Below are 16342 nucleotides of genomic sequence, written 5' to 3' on the forward strand. Positions count from 1 at the left end.
GAAAATTAATTAATGTTTTTCAAAATAATTTCAAAATTTTTTTACTTGATCTTCGAAAATAAACTTCCCTCCTTCCCACATCCTTCTATTTATGGAGTGCCACTCCTTCTCAATGCACAATTCGAACCTTATCTAACTAAAGTTCGAATTTATCTTCTCCTTCTTCTTTCTATTTCTCTTTTCCTCTGACACTTAAAGGAATCTCTATACTGTGACATAGAGGATTCCACATTTTCTTGTTCCCTTCTCTTTCATATGAGCAGGAGCAAGGACAAAGGCATTCTTGTTGAAGCTGATCCTGAACCTGAAAGGACTTTGAAGAGAAAGCTAAGAGAAGCCAAAGCACAACTCTCTTTAGAGGACCTGACCGAATTCTTCAAGGAAGAAAACATGGCAGCAGAAAACAACAACAATGCAAACAATGCAAGGAAGGTGCTGGGTGACTTTACTGCACCTACTCCTGATTTTTATGGGAGAAGCATCTCTATCCCTGCCATTGGAGCAAACAAACTTTGAGCTTAAGCCTCAATTAGTTTCTCTAATGCAACAGAATTGCAAGTTCCATGGACTTCCAATGGAAGATCCTCATCAGTTTTTAGCTGAATTCTTGCAAATCTGTGACACAGTCAAGACTAATGGGGTTGACCCTGAAGTCTATAGACTGATGCTATTCCCTTTTGCTGTAAGAGACAGAGCTAGAATATGGTTGGACTCTCAACCTAAAGAAAGCCTGGACTCATGGGAAAAGCTAGTCAATGCCTTCTTGGCAAAATTCTTTCCACCACAAAGATGGAGTAAGCTTAGAGTGGAAGTCCAAACCTTTAGACAAAAGGATGGAGAATCCCTCTATGAAGCTTGGGAAAGATACAAACAATTAATCAGAAAATGTCCTTCTGACATGCTTTCTGAATGGAGCATCATAGGTATTTTCTATGATGGTCTCTCTGAACTATCTAAGATGTCCTTGGATAGCTCTGCAGGAGGATCTCTTCATCTGAAGAAGACGCCTACTGAAGCTCAAGAACTGATTGAAATGGTTGCAAATAACCAATTCATGTACACTTCTGAAAGAAATCCTGTGAACAATGGGACTAGTCAGAAGAAAGGAGTTCTTGATATTGACACTCTGAATGCCATTTTGGCCCAGAATAAAATATTGACTCAACAAGTCAATTTGATTTCTCAAAGTCTGTCTGGAATGCAAAATGCACCAAACAGTACTAAGGAAGCTTCATCTGAGGAAGAAGCTTATGATCCTGAGAACCCTTCCATGGAAGAGGTAAATTACCTAGGAGAACCCTATGGTAACACCTATAATTCTTCATGGAGAAATCACCCAAATCTTTCATGGAAGAATCACGAGAGACCTCAACAAGGTTTCAATAACAATGGTGGAAGAAACAGGTTTAACAATGGCAAGCCTTTTCCATCATCTTCTCAGCAACAGACAGAGAGCTCTAAGCAGAATAATTCTGACTTAGCAACCATGGTCTCTGATCTGATCAAAACCACTCAAAGTTTCATGACTGAAACTAGATCTTCCATTAGGAATTTGGAAGGACAAGTGGGTCAGCTGAGCAAGAAAATTACTGAACTTCCTCCAAGCACTCTCCCAAGTAACACTGAAGAAAATCCAAAAGGAGAGTGCAAAGCCATAAACATGGCCGAATTCTGGGAGGAAGAAGAGGCAGTGAACGCCACTGAGGAAGGCCTCACTGGACGTCCACTGGCCTCTAATGAGTTCCCAATGAGGAACCTTGGGAATCTGAGGCTCAGACTGAGACCATAGAGATTCCCTTGGACTTGCTACTGCCTTTCATGAGCTCTGATGAGTATTCTTCCTCTGAAGAGGATGAGTATGTCACTGAAGAGCAAGTTGCTAAATACCTTGGAGCAATCATGAAGCTAAATGACAAGTTATTTGGAAATGAGACTTGGGAAGATGAACCTCCCTTGCTCACCAAAGAACTGGATGACCTGTCTAGGCAGAAACTGCCTCAAAAGAGGCAGGATCCTGGGAAGTTTTCTATACCTTGTACCATAGGCACCATGACCTTCAAGAAGGCCTTGTGTGACTTAGGGTCAAGTGTAAACCTCATGCCCTCTCTGTAATGGAGAAATTAGGGATCTTTGAGGTGCAAGCTGCAAAAATCTCACTAGAAATGGCAGACAACTCAAGAAAACAAGCCCATGGACTTGTAGAGAATGTTTTGGTGAAGATTGAAGGCCATTACATTCCTACTGATTTCATAGTCCTAGAGACTGGGAAGTGCATGGATGAATCCATCATCCTTGGCAGACCCTTCCTAGCCACAGCAAAGGCTGTGATTGATGTTGATAGAGGAGAGTTGATCATTCAAGTGAATGAAGAATCCATGGTGTTTAAGGCCCAAGGATATCCCTCTGTCATCATGGAGAAGAAGCATGAAGAGCTTCTCTCAAAACAGAGCCAAGCAGAGCCCCCACAGTCCAACTCTAAGTTTGGTGTTGGGAGGCCACAACCAAACTCTAAGTTTGGTGTTGAAACCCCAAATTCAAACTCTAAGTTTGGTGTTGGGAGGTTTCAACAAGGTTCTGAGTGTTTCTGAGGCTCCATGGGAGTCCTCTGTCAAGCTAATGACACTAAAGAAGCGCTTGTTGGGAGGCAACCCAATGTTTTATAATTAATTATTTTCTTTTGTTATTTTATCTTTTTTGTAGGTTGATGATCATAAGAAGTCACAAAAACAATGAAAAAAGCAAAAACAAAATGAAAAACAGGAAGAAAAACAGCACACCCTGGAGGAAGATGCTGCTGGCGTTCAAACGCCAGTCAGCCTAGCAGTTGGGCGTTTAACGCCCAGTCTGGCACCTTTCTGGGCGTTTAACGCCAGAAAAGGGCACCAGACTGGCGTTAAACGCCAGTAAAGGGCAAGAACCTGGCGTTAAACGCCAGGAATGGGCACCAGCCCGGCGTTTAACGCCAGAAATGCCTCAAAACGTGATTTTGAGCAACTTTTGGTGCAGGGATGACTTTTCCTTGACACTACAGGATCTGTGGACCCCACAGGACCCTACCATCACTCTCTCTCTTCTTCCCCCATTCACCAATCACCTCAATACCTCTTCCCCAAAAACCCCTCACCTATCAAATCCCATCTTTCTCTTCACCACTCACATCCATCCTTCATAAAACCCCACCAACCTCACCCTTCAAATTCAAACCACTTTCCCTCCCAAACCCACCCTCAAATGGCCGAACACACTACCCTCCCCCTCTTCCTCATTTCTTCTTCTTCTACTCCTTTCTTTCTTCTTTTGCTCGAGGACGAGCAAACATTTTAAGTTTGGTGTGGTAAAAGCGTTGCTTTTTCGTTTTTCCATAACCATTATGGCACCAAAGGCCGGAGAAACCTCTAAAAAGAGGAAAGGGAAAGCAAAAGCTTCCACCTCCGAGTCATGGGAGATGGATAGATTCCTCTCAAAGGTGCATCAAGACCACTTCTATGAAGTTGTGGCCTTGAAGAAGGTGATCCCCGAAGTCCCCTTTTTACTCAAAAAGGGTGAATATCCGGAGATCCGCCATGAGATCCAAAGAAGAGGCTGGGAAGTTCTCACCAACCCCATTCAACAAGTTGGAATCTTGATGGTTCAAGAGTTCTATGCCAATGCATGGATCACAAAGAACCATGACCAAAGTGTGAACCCGAATCCAAAGAATTATCTCACTATGGTTCGGGGGAAATACTTGGATTTTAGTCCGGAGAGTGTGAGGGTGGCGTTCAACTTGCCTATGATGCAAGGAGATGAGCATCCTTACACTAGAAGGGTCAACTTTGATCAAAGGTTGGACCAAGTCCTCACAGTCATATGTGAAGAGGGCGCACAATGGAGGCAAGACTCAAGAGGAAAGCCGGTCCAATTGAGAAGGCATGACCTCAAACCCGTGGCTAGAGGATGGTTAGAGTTCATACAACGCTCAATCATTCCCACTAGCAACCGGTCCGAAGTTACCATAGACCGGGCCATCATGATCCATAGCATCATGATTGGAGAAGAAATAGAAGTTCATGAGGTTATAGCCCAAGAACTCTATAAGGTGGCGGACAAGACCTCCACTTTGGCAAGATTAGCCTTTCCTCACCTCATTTGTCACCTCTGTTATTCAGTTGGAGTTGACATAGAAGGAGATCCCCATTGATGAAGACAAGCCCATCACCAAGAAAAGGATGGAATACACAAGAGACCCCTCTCATCAAGAAATCCCTGAGATTCCTCAAGGGATGAACTTTCCTCCACAAAACTATTGGGAGCAACTAAACACCTCCCTAGGAGAATTAAGTTCCAACATGGGACAACTAAGGGTGGAGCATCAAGAACACTCCATTCTCCTCCATGAAATTAGAGAAGATCAAAGAATCATGAGGGAGGAGCAACAAAGACAAGGAAGAGACATTGAGGAGCTCAAGCACTCCATAGGACCTTCAAAAGCAAGGAAGAGCCGCCATCACTAAGGTGGACCCATTCCTTGATTTCCTTGTTCTTTATTCCTTTGTTTTTCGAATTTTATGCTTTATGTTATCCATGTTTGTGTCTTATGATCATTAGTGTCTTAGTGTCTATGCCTTAAAGTTATGAATGTCCTATGAATCCATCACCTTTCTTCAATAAAAACGTGCTTAATTGAAAAGGAAAGAATTGCATGAATTTTGAATTTTATAATAGTTTAATTATTTTGATGTGGTGGCAATATTTTTGTTCTCTGAATGTATGTGTAAACAGTGCATATGTATCTTGAATTTGTGGTTCATGAATGTTGGCTCTTGAAAGAATGATGAAAAAGGAGACATGTTACTGAGGATCTGAAAAATCAATAAAATGATTCTTGAAGCAAGAAAAAGCTATTCAAAAAAAAAAAAAAAAAAAAGAAAAAACCGAAAAAAAAAAAAAAAAATCGAAAAAAGAAAGAAAAGAAAGAAAAAGAAAAGAAATAAAGTTGTGATCCAAGGCAAATAAGAGTGTGCTTAAGAACCCTGGACACCTCTAATTAGGGACTTTAGCAAAGCTGAGTCACAATCTGAAAAGGTTCACCCAATTATGTGTCTGTGGCATGTATGTATCCGGTGGTAATACTGGAAGACAGAGTGCTTTGGGCCACAGCCAAGACTCAATAAATAGCTATGTTCAAGAATCATCATACTTTACTAGGAGAATCATTAACACTATCTGGACTCTGAGTTCCTAAAGAAGCCAACCATTCTGAATTTCAAGGGATAGATTGAGATGCCAAAACTGTTCAGAGACAGAAGGTTAAAAGCCCCGCTCATCTAATTAATACTGATCTTCACAGATGTTTTTGGAATTCATTGCATATTCTCTTCTTTTGATCTTATTTGATTTTCAGTTGCTTGAGGACAAGCAACAATTTAAGTTTGGTGTTGTGATGAGCGGATAATTTGTATACTTTTTGGCATTGTTTTTAGTATGTTTTTGATATCTTTTAGTTAGATTTTAGTCCATTTTTATTAGTTTTTATTTAAAATTCACTTTTCTGGACTTTACTATGAGTTTGTGTGTTTTTCTGTGATTTCAGGTATTTTCTGGCTGAAATTGAGGGACCTGAGCAAAAATCTGATTCAGAGACCAAAAAGGACTGCAGATGCTGTTGGATTCTGACCTCCCTGCACTCGAAGTGGATTTTCTGGAGCTACAGAAGCCCAATTGGCGCGCTCTCAACGGCGTTGGAAAGTAGACATCCAGGGCTTTCCAGCAATATATAATAGTCCATACTTTGTCCAAGATTTGATGGCCCAAACCCGCGAAGCAATCCGGCCTCAGGAATTCCAGCGTTAAACGCCGGAACAGGAATAAAAGTTGGAGTTAAACGCCCAAACTGGCATGGGAGCTGGCGTTTAACTCCAGAAAAGGTCTCTACACGAATTTCCTTGATTGCTCAGCCCAAGCACACACCAAGTGGGCCCGGAAGTGGATTTTTATGTCATTTACTCATTTCTGTACACCTTAGGTTACTAGTTTACTATTAATAGGACCTTTTACTATTGTATTAGTAGACTTTGGTAGCTATCTTCACTTTTATGCTATCTTAGATCTTTGGGAGGCTGGCCTCACGGCCATGCCTAGACCTTGTTCTTATGTATTTTCAACGGTGGAGTTTCTACACACCATAGATTAAGGTGTGGAGCTCTGCTGTACCTCGAGTATTAATGCAATTACTATTGTTCTTCTATTCAATTCCGCTTGTTCTTTGTCCAAGATATCACTTGTTCTTCAACTTGATGAATGTAATGATCCGTGACACTCATCATCATTCTCACTCATGAACAAAGTGACTGACAACCACTCTTGTTCTACAAGCATCTGAGGCTTAGTGAATATCTCTTGGATTCTTTAACCGGAATCTTCGTGGTATAGGCAGGACCTGATGGCGGCATTCAAGAGAATCCGGAAGGTCTAAACCTTGTCTGTGGTATTCTGAGTAGGATTCAATGATTGAATGACTGTGACGTGCTTCAAACCCTGAGGGCGGGGCGTTAGTGACAGACGCAAAAGAATCACTGGATTCTATTCCGGCCTGATTGAGAACCGACAGATGAATTCCGCTATGACCGTGACAGGGGCATATGCAATCGCTTTCACTGAGAGGATGGGAGGTAGCTGCTGACAACAGTGAGACCCTATACGAGCTTGCCATGGAAAGGAGTAAGAAAGGATTGGATGAAGGCTGTAGGAAAGCAGAGAGACGGAAGGGAAGGCATCTTCATACACTTGTCTGAAGCTCATACACCAATGATATACATAAGTATCACTATCTTTATCTTCTATGTTATTTTCGTTCATCACCATATATATTTGAGTTTGCCTGACTAAGATTTACAAGATGACCATAGCTTGCTTCATTACTAACAATCTCCGTGGGATCGACCCTTACTCACGTAAGGTTTATTACTTGGACGACCCAGTGCACTTGCTGGTTAGTTGTGCGAAGTTGTGTAATGCCATGGTATTGAGCGCATCAAGTTTTTGGAGCCATTACCAGGGATTATGAGAGTTGTGAAAAAGTATAGTTCACAATTTCGCCGACCAGCCATCTTCAGCTAGTGGATCAACCGGTTGCTGTGTGTTCTTTCTCCCGCTTCCATTTTTGCTTATAATGACTCTCCCATGAAAAATAGAAAATAGCATAGTAAGATGAGAGAATGCAAAAGCAAGGCAGCGTAAATTCTTGGAATAAGGTAAGAATCACTAGAATGAAGTGAGTGAATTGGTGTGACATCGATGAAAAATGGTGTGTGAGTGCTATGTTTCATGCAGTTTAGAACACGCACTAGCATAAAAGCTATGTCACAATTACACAAAAGAAGTAAGCACCTCACTCATTCTAGTGTGCTTGAGATACTCTAAAGAAAACTTGTAGGTTAAGACAAACAAACAAGTAATAAAGAAGTATAGAGGCATTCAAGCAATAGTCAAGCAATTGTGAAATGGATAAGGTATGGAGATAGATTAATATGCAAGTAAACTTAGTGGACCAATTAAAATATAGAGCTGGTGTACGAAATTGCAATCACACTTTTGCAATTCCGCACAACTAACCAGCAAGTGCACTGGGTCGTCCAAATAATACCTTACGTGAGTAAAGGTCGATCCCACGGAGATTGTCGGCTCGAAGCAAGCTATGGTTATCTTGTAACTCTTAGTCAGGAGATCAATAATTCTCAGGTTTAATTGTGAAAAGTAAAAGAACATGAAATAAATACTTGTTTTGCAGTAATGGAGAACAGGTTGAGGTTTTGGAGATGCTCTATCTTTTGAATATCTGCTTTTCTACTGTCTTCTTCTTCATACACGCAAGGCTCCTTCCATGGCAAGCTATATGTAGGGTTTCACCGTTGTCAATGGCTACCTCCCATCCTCTCAGTGAAAACGTTCAACGCGCTCTGTCACAGCACGGCTAATCATCTGTCGGTTCTCAATCAGGTTGGAATAGAATCCAGTGATTCTTTTGCGTCTGTCACTAACGCCCAGCCCTCAGGAGTTTGAAGCTCATCACAGTCATTCAATCCTTGAATCCTACTCAGAATACCACAAACAAGGTTTAGACCTTCTGGCTTCTCTTGAATGCCGCCATCAATTCTAGCTTATACCACGAAGATTCTGATTAAGGAATCCAAGAGATATTCACTCAATCTAAGGTAGAACGGAGGTGGTTGTCAGGCACACGTTCATAGGTGAGAATGATGATGAGTGTCACGGATCATCACATTCATCAAGTTGAGGAACAAGTGATATCTTAGAATAGAAGCAAGCGTGATTGAATGAAAAACAATAGTAATTGCATTAATTCATCAAGACACAGCAGAGCTCCTCACCCCCAACCATGGGGTTTAGAGACTCATGCCGTGGACAATACAATGAGAAACGTGTAATGTGTCTTAAGGTAAAGATACAATGTCAAAAGGTCCTATTAATAGTGAACTAGTAACCTAGGATATATAGAAATGAGTAAATGACGTAAAAATCCACTTCCGGGGTCCACTTGGTGTGTGCTTGGACTGAGCATTGAAGCTTTCATGTGTAGAGACTTTTCCTGGAGTTAAACGCCAGCTTTTGTGCCAGTTTGGGCGTTTAACTCCAATTTTTGTGTCAGTTCTGGCTTTAAACGCCGGGAATTCTGAAGCTGATTTGCAACGCCGGTTTGGGCCATCAAATCTCGGGCAAAGTATGGACTATTAGACATTGCTGGAAAGCCCAAGATATCTACTTTCTAATGCAATTGAGAGCGCGCCAATTGGGCTTCTATAGCTCCAGAAAATCTACTTCGAGTGTTGGGAGGTCAGAATCCAACAGCATCTGCAGTCCTTTTTTAGCATCTGAATCAGATTTTTGCTCAGGTCCCTCAATTTCAGCCAGAAATTACCTAAAATCACAGAAAAATACACAAACTCATAGTAAAGCCCAGAAAAGTGAATTTTAAATAAAAACATACTAAAAACTAACTAAAATGTACTAAAAACATACTAAAAACAGTGCCAAAAAGCGTATAAATTATCCGCTCATCACAACACCGAACTTAAATTGTTGCTTGTCCCCAAGCAACTGAAAATCAATTAGGATAAAAGGAAGAGAACATACTATAGACTCCAAAATATCAATGAAACTTAGCTCCAATTAGATGAGCGGGACTAGTATCTTTTTGCTTCTGAACAGTTTTGGCATCTCACTTTATCCTTTGAAGATTAGAATGATTGGCATCTATAGGAACTCAGAATTCAGATAGTGTTATTGATTCTCCTAGTTAAGTGTGATGATTCTTGAACATAGCTACTTTATGAGTCTTGGCTGTGGCCCAAAGCACTCTGTCTTCCAGTATTACCACCGGATAGATACATGCCATAGACATATAACTGGGTGAACCTTTTTAGATTGTGACTCAGCTTTGCTAGAGTCCCCAAATTAGAGGTGTCCAGGGTTCTTAAGCACACTCTTTTTGCCTTGGGTCACTTTTTATCTCTTTTTTTTTGAATTCACTGCTTTTTCTTGCTTCAAGAATCAATTTGATGATTTTTCAGATCCTCAATAACATTTCTCCTTTTCCATCATTCTTTCAAGAGCCAACTAGTTTAACATTCTTTAATCAACAAATTCAAAAGAAATATGCACTGTTCAAGCATTCATTCAGAAAACAAAAAGTATTGTCACCACATCAAACTAATTCAACTAGTTTCAGAGATGAATTCAAAATCCTGCACTTCTTGTTCTTTTGTGATTAAAGCATTTTTCATTTAAGAGAGGTGATGGATTCATAGGACATTCATAGCTTTAAGACATGAACCTTAAATTTTATTAATCATGAATTAAGAACAAGAATCAAAAATAAATATAAGATAAGACTAATAGTAATAGAAAATAAAAATTTAACTGACTCTAAAATAGACTCCTAATGATAGAGGTTATCACAGAGTTAGGACTCAACAACCTTGATTTTGAGAAAAGGATGCTCCCTCAACTTGTGGGGTATTTGACCCTTCAAGGGAAAGCTTCTGGCGCTTTAGCTCCTGTAGCTCACGCCCCTGCTTCTCTTGTTCTTTCAGCAATTTGTAGAGCATGCAGTTTTGATTCTGCTGTTCTTCCTTAATTTGTTCCATAGCTTCTTGCAGCTTGGCAACATATGCTTCTAGGCGGGTCCAGTAGTCAATTTCAGGAAGTTCAGGGAGGAACTCCTGCGCCCTCCTTTTGATAGAGTTGTCTTGTATTTGTCCTTCCATTGACTTCTTGGTGATTGGGTGTTCAATTGGGATGAATTTATCTACTCCCATCCTCACCCCATCATCTTTACATAGCAAAGAGATTAAGCTTGGGTAAGCCAGTTTGGCTTCAGTGGAGTTCTTGTTTGCAATTGTGTAAATCTCACAAGCAATCAGATGATGAATCTCCACTTCTTTTCCCAGCATAATGCAATGAATCATCACTGCTCTCTTGATAGTAACCTCAGAACGGTTACTAGTGGGCAAAATAGAACGCCCAATAAAGTCTAACCAACCTCTTGCAACTGGTTTGAGATCTCCCCTCTTGAGTTGGTTTGGGACACACCCTTTGAATTGGTCATCCACTTAGTTCCAGGGAGGCATATGTCCTCTAGAACTTGATCCAACCACTTATCTACTCTCACCATTCTCCTATTAAAGGATTCAAGATCATCTTGTAGTTGAGGCAAATTGAAGACATCTCTTATTTTGTCCAGATGGAAGTAAATAATTCTCCCTCTGACCATGGTTCTGTAGGTATGAAAAGCAGTTCCAGTCATTCTCTGCTTATCTGTCAGCCACAAATTTGAGTAGAATTCCTAAACCATGTTTCTTCCAACCTTTGTCTCAGGATTGGTTAGAATTTCCCATCATCTATTTCGAATTTGCTCTTGGATCTCCGGATATTCGTCTTCTTTCAGATCGAATTTAACTTCCGGGATCACTGACCTTAGACCCATTATTTTGTGGTAATGGTCTGCATGTTCTTTAGTTAAGAACCTCTCTTGACTCCAAGGATTCTTTGGAGTATTCTCTTTCTTGCCTCTTGAATTGGTTTGTTTTCCTTTAGGAGCCATGATTTTGATAAATCTTGGCTTAGTGATCACGGAAAAGCACACCAAACTTAGAGGTTTGCTTGCCCTCAAGCAAAAGAAAGGAAAGAAGAGAGAAAGGAGGAGAGCGAATGCGAATGGTGGGGAGAGGGGGATGGCCGAACGTTTATTTATAAGGGAGGGGGAGAGATTTCGAAAATTTTGAAGGAGATTTGAGAAGATATGGAAAGAATTTGAGAAGATATTTGAGTTTTTGAAGAAGATTTGGAAAGGATTTGAAAGAGATTTGAAGAATGATTTAGAAAATTGTTTAATTTTTGAAATTTGAGGGTGAATGATGAAAGTTTGTAATGTGTTTATGCAGAAAATTATGGATCAAAACAAGAAAGTTTGAAAAAATTTGAAGTGGAAAACAAAATCTCCTCTCCCTGCCTTTTTGGCGTTAAATGCCCAGAATGGTATCCATTCTGGCGTTTAACGCCCAATTGGTGGCCATTATGAGCGTTTAACGACCAGCCAGGTATCCTGGCTGGCATTAAACGCCAGAAACCCCTTCATCACTGGGCATTTTGCTAAACGCCCAAGATGCTGTAATCCTGGCGTTTAACGCCCAAAATGGTACCTTCACTGGCGTTAAACGCCCAGAGTACCCTTTACTGGCGTTTTCTTGCTAGCAAACTCCTTTTCTCTAATTTTTACACTGAATCCTTCTGTAACTCTCTGAATTCCTTCAATTTTGATGATCAAACTTGAAGGATATGTATCAAACTCTTATTAAATAAAACAGATAACCTGCTAATGACTGGGTTGCCTCCCAGCAAGCGCTTCTTTATTGTCTTTAGCTGGACCTTTACTGAGACTCATTCAAGCCTCAGTTTTGAGCATTCTTGCTCAAAATTGCTTTCAAGATAATGTTTGATTCTTTGTCCATTAACAATGAACTTTTTGTCAGAATCAATATCCTGAAGCTCAACATATCCATATTGTGAGACTCTTGTAATCACATACGGGCCCCTCCACCGGGATTCCAGTTTTCCTGGGAATAGTCTGAGCCTAGAGTTGAAAAGCAGAACTTTTTGTCCTGGCTCAAAGACTCTGGATGACAACTTCTTGTCATGCCACTTTTTTGCCTTTTCCTTATAAATTTTTGTATTTTCAAAGGCAGTGAGTCTGAATTTATCTAGCTCATTTAGCTGGAGTAATCTTTTTTCACCAGCTAACTTAGCATCCAGGTTTAGGAATCTGGTTGCCCAGTAGGCTTTATGTTTCAGTTCCACGGCAGATGACAGGCTTTGCCATACACAAGTTGGTATGGAGAGGTTCCTGTAGGAGTCTTGAATGCTGTTCTGTATGCCCACAGAGCATTATCCAATCTCTTTGCCCAGTCCTTTCTACGGGCAATCACAGTCCATTCCAGAATTCTTTTTAGCTCTCTATTAGAGACCTCAGCTTGCCCATTTGTCTGTGGATGATACGAAGTTGCTACTTTGTGGCTAATTCCATATCGAACCATAGCAGAGTACAGCTGTTTATTGCAGAAATGAGTGCCCCCGTCACTGATTAGTACTCTGGGAACACCAAACCTACTGAAGATGTGTTTTTGGAGGAATTTCAGCACGGTCTTAGTATCATTAGTGGGTGTGGCAATTGCTTCTACCCATTTAGATACATAGTCTACTGCCACCAGAATGTAAGTGTTTGAGTATGATGGTGGGAAAGGACCCATGAAGTCAATACCCCATACATCAAACAATTCAATCTCTAAGATCCCTTGTTGAGGCATGGCGTACCCATGAGGCAAGTTACCAGCTCTTTGGCAACTGTCACAGTTACGCACAAACTCTCGGGCATCTCTATAGAGAGTAGGCCAGTAGAATCCACATTGGAGGACCTTAGTGGCTGTTCGCTCACTTCCGAAATATCCCCCATATTGTGATCTATGGCAATGCCATAGGATCTTTTGTGCTTCTTCTCTAGGTACACATCTGCGGATCATTCCGTCTGCACATCTCCTAAAGAGATATGGCTCATCCCATAGGTAGTACTTGGCATCAGAAATTAATTTTTTTCTTTGCACCCTGCTATACTCCTGGGGTATGAACCTTACAGCTTTATAGTTTGCAATGTCTGCAAACCATGGAGCTTCCTAAATGGCAAAGAGTTGCTCATCTGGAAAGGTTTCAGAGATCTCAGTAGAAGGGAGGGACGCCCCAGCTACTGGTTCAATTCGGGACAGATGATCAGCTACCTGGTTCTCTGTCCCTTTTCTGTCTCTTATTTCTATATCAAACTCTTGCAGAAGCAATACCCACCTTATGAGCCTGGGTTTTGAATCCTGCTTTGTGAGTAAGTATTTAAGAGCAGCATGGTCAGTGTACACAATCACTTTTGACCCTACTAAGTAGGACCTAAACTTGTCAATGGCATAAACCACTGCAAGTAACTCTTTTTCTGTGGTTGTGTAATTCTTCTGTGCATCATTTAGAACACGGCTAGCATAATAAATGACGTGCAGAAGCTTGTTGTGCCTCTGTCCCAACACTGCACCAATGGCATGGTCACTGGCATCACATATTAGTTCGAATGGTAATGTCCAATCTGGTACAGAGATAACTGGTGCTGTGACCAGCTTAGCTTTCAGAAGGTCAAACGCCTGCAAACACTCCTTATCAAAGATAAATGGCGTGTCTGTAGCTACCAGATTACTCAGAGGTTTTGCAATTTTTGAAAAATCTTTTATAAACCTTCTGTAGAATCCTGCATGCTCTAGAAAGCTTCTGATTGCCTTAACATTGGTAGGTGGTGGTAATTTTTCAATTTCTTCAACTTTAGCTTGATCCACCTCTATTCCCTTGTTTGAAATTTTATGTCCAAGGACAATCCCCTCAGTCACCATAAAGTGACATTTTTCCCAATTTAAAACTAGGTTGGTCTCTTGGCATCTTTTCAGAACAAGTGCTAGATGGTTAAGGCAGGAGCTGAATGAGTCTCGAAATACTGAAAAGTCATCCATGAAGACTTCCAGAAATTTTTCTACCATATCTGAGAAGATAGAGAGCATGCACCTCTGAAAGGTTGCAGGTGCATTGCACAGACCAAAAGGCATCCTTCTGTAGGCAAATACTCCGGAAGGACATGTAAATGCTGTTTTCTCTTGGTCCTGAGAATCTACTGCAATTTGGTTGTAATCTGAATAGCCATCCAAAAAGCAATAATATTCATGACCTGCTAGTGTCTCTGGCATCTGGTCTATGAATGGTAAAGGAAAATGATCCTTTCTGGTAGCTGTATTGAGCCTTCTGTAGTCAATACACATACGCCACCCTGTAACTGTTCTTGTAGGAACTAGTTCATTCTTTTCATTATGAACCACTGTCATGTCTCCCTTCTTGGGGACAACTTGGACAGGACTCACCTAGGGGCTATCAGAAATAGGATAAATAATCTCAGCCTTTAGTAACTTAGTGACTTCTTTCTGCACCACCTCCTTCATGGCTGGATTTAGCCGCCTCTGTGGTTGAACCACTGGCTTGGCATTATCTTCCAATAGGATCTTGTGCATGCATCTTGCTGGGCTAATGCCCTTAAGATCACTTATGGACCACCCAAGAGCTGTCTTATGTGTCCTTAGCACTAAAATTAGTGCTTCCTCTTCCTGTGGATTTAAAGCAGAGCTTATAATCACTGGAAAAGTGTCACCTTCTCCCAGAAATGCATACTTCAGGGATGGTGGTAGTGGCTTGAGCTCGGGTTTAGGAGGCTTATCCTCTTCCTGAGGAATTTTCAGAGGATCTTTTATTTCCTCTGGTTCCTCCAGGTCAGGCTGAACATCTTTAAAGATATCCTCTGGCTCTGATTCGAGACTCTCAGTCATATTGATCTCTTCCACTAAAAAGTCAATAATATCAGCGCTCATGCAGTCATTTGATGTGTCTGGATGCTGCATAGCTTTGACAGCATTCAACTTGAACTCGTCCTCATTGACTCTCAGGGTCACTTCCCCTTTTTGTACTTCAGTGAGAGTTCGTCCAGTTGCCAGGAAGGGTCTCCCTAGGATGAGAGTTGCACTCTTGTGCTCTGGTGCACGAAATTGCAATCACACTTTTGCAATCCCGCACAACTAACCTGCAAGTGCACTGGGTCGTCCAAGTAATACCTTACGTGAGTAAGGGTCGATCCCACGGAGATTGTCGGCTTGAAACAAGCTATGGTTATCTTGTAACTCTTAGTCAGGATATCAAAGATTATCAGGATTGATTGTAAAAAGCAAAAGAACATAGAACAGGTACTTGAATTGCAGTGATGGAGAATAGGTTGAGGTTTTGGAGATGCTCTGTCTTCTGAACCTCTGCTTTCCTACTGTCTTCTTCTTTAAACATGCAAGGCTCCTTCCATGGCAAGCTGTATGCAAGGGTTTCACCGCTGTCAGTGGCTACCTCCCATCCTCTCAGTGGAAATGTTCAACGCACCCTGTCACGGCACGGCTATCCAGCTGTCGGTTCTCGATCATGTCGGAATAGAATCCAGTGATTCTTTTGCGTCTGTCACTAACGCCCCACAATCGCGAGTTTGAAGCTCGTCACAGTCATTCAATCATTGAATCCTACTCAGAATACCACAGACAAGGTTTAGACCTTCCGGATTCTCTTGAATGCCGCCATCAATTCTAGCTTATACCACGAAGATTCTGATTAAGGAATCCAAGAGATATCTACTCAATCTAAGGTAGAACGGAGGTGGTTGTCAGGCACGCGTTCATAGTTGAGAATATGATAAGTGTCACGGATCATCACATTCATCCGGGTTAAGAACAAGTGATATCTTAGAACGAAGCAAGCATGATTGAATAAGAAACAGTAGTAATTGCATTAATCCATCAAGACACAGCAGAGCTCCTCACCCCCAACCATGGGGTTTAGAGACTCATGCCGTAGAAGATACAATGAGAAACGTGTAAAGTGTCATGAGGTCCAGATACAATGTCAAAAGATCCTATTAATAGTGAACTAGTAACCTAGGGTTTACAGAAATGAGTAAATGACAGAAAAATCTATTTCCGGGCCCACTTGGTGTGTGCTTGGGCTGAGCATTGAAGCATTTTCGTGTAGAGGCTCTTTCTGGAGTTAAACGCCAGCTTTTATGCCAGTTTGGGCGTTTAACTCCAATTTTTATGCCGGTTCCGGCGTTAAACGCTGGGAATTCTGAAGCTGATTTGCAATGCCGGTTTGGGCCATCAAATCTCGGGCAAAGTATAAACTATTACAC

The 16342-nt window shown here is 41.2% G+C and overlaps 1 non-coding gene across 1 annotated transcript; it reads right to left on the reverse strand.

The window, feature by feature from the left end:
- Nucleotides 1–796: 796 nt before the first annotated feature.
- On the reverse strand, nt 797–904 carry LOC130955391 (small nucleolar RNA R71). The gene has a single exon (XR_009076740.1). It is a non-coding gene; the product is annotated as a small nucleolar RNA R71 (small nucleolar RNA).
- Between the last annotated feature and the right edge of the window lie 15438 nt (nt 905–16342).

Source organism: Arachis stenosperma, chromosome 1 (genome assembly GCF_014773155.1).
Source record: "Arachis stenosperma cultivar V10309 chromosome 1, arast.V10309.gnm1.PFL2, whole genome shotgun sequence".
Lineage (NCBI taxonomy): Eukaryota > Viridiplantae > Streptophyta > Magnoliopsida > Fabales > Fabaceae > Arachis > Arachis stenosperma.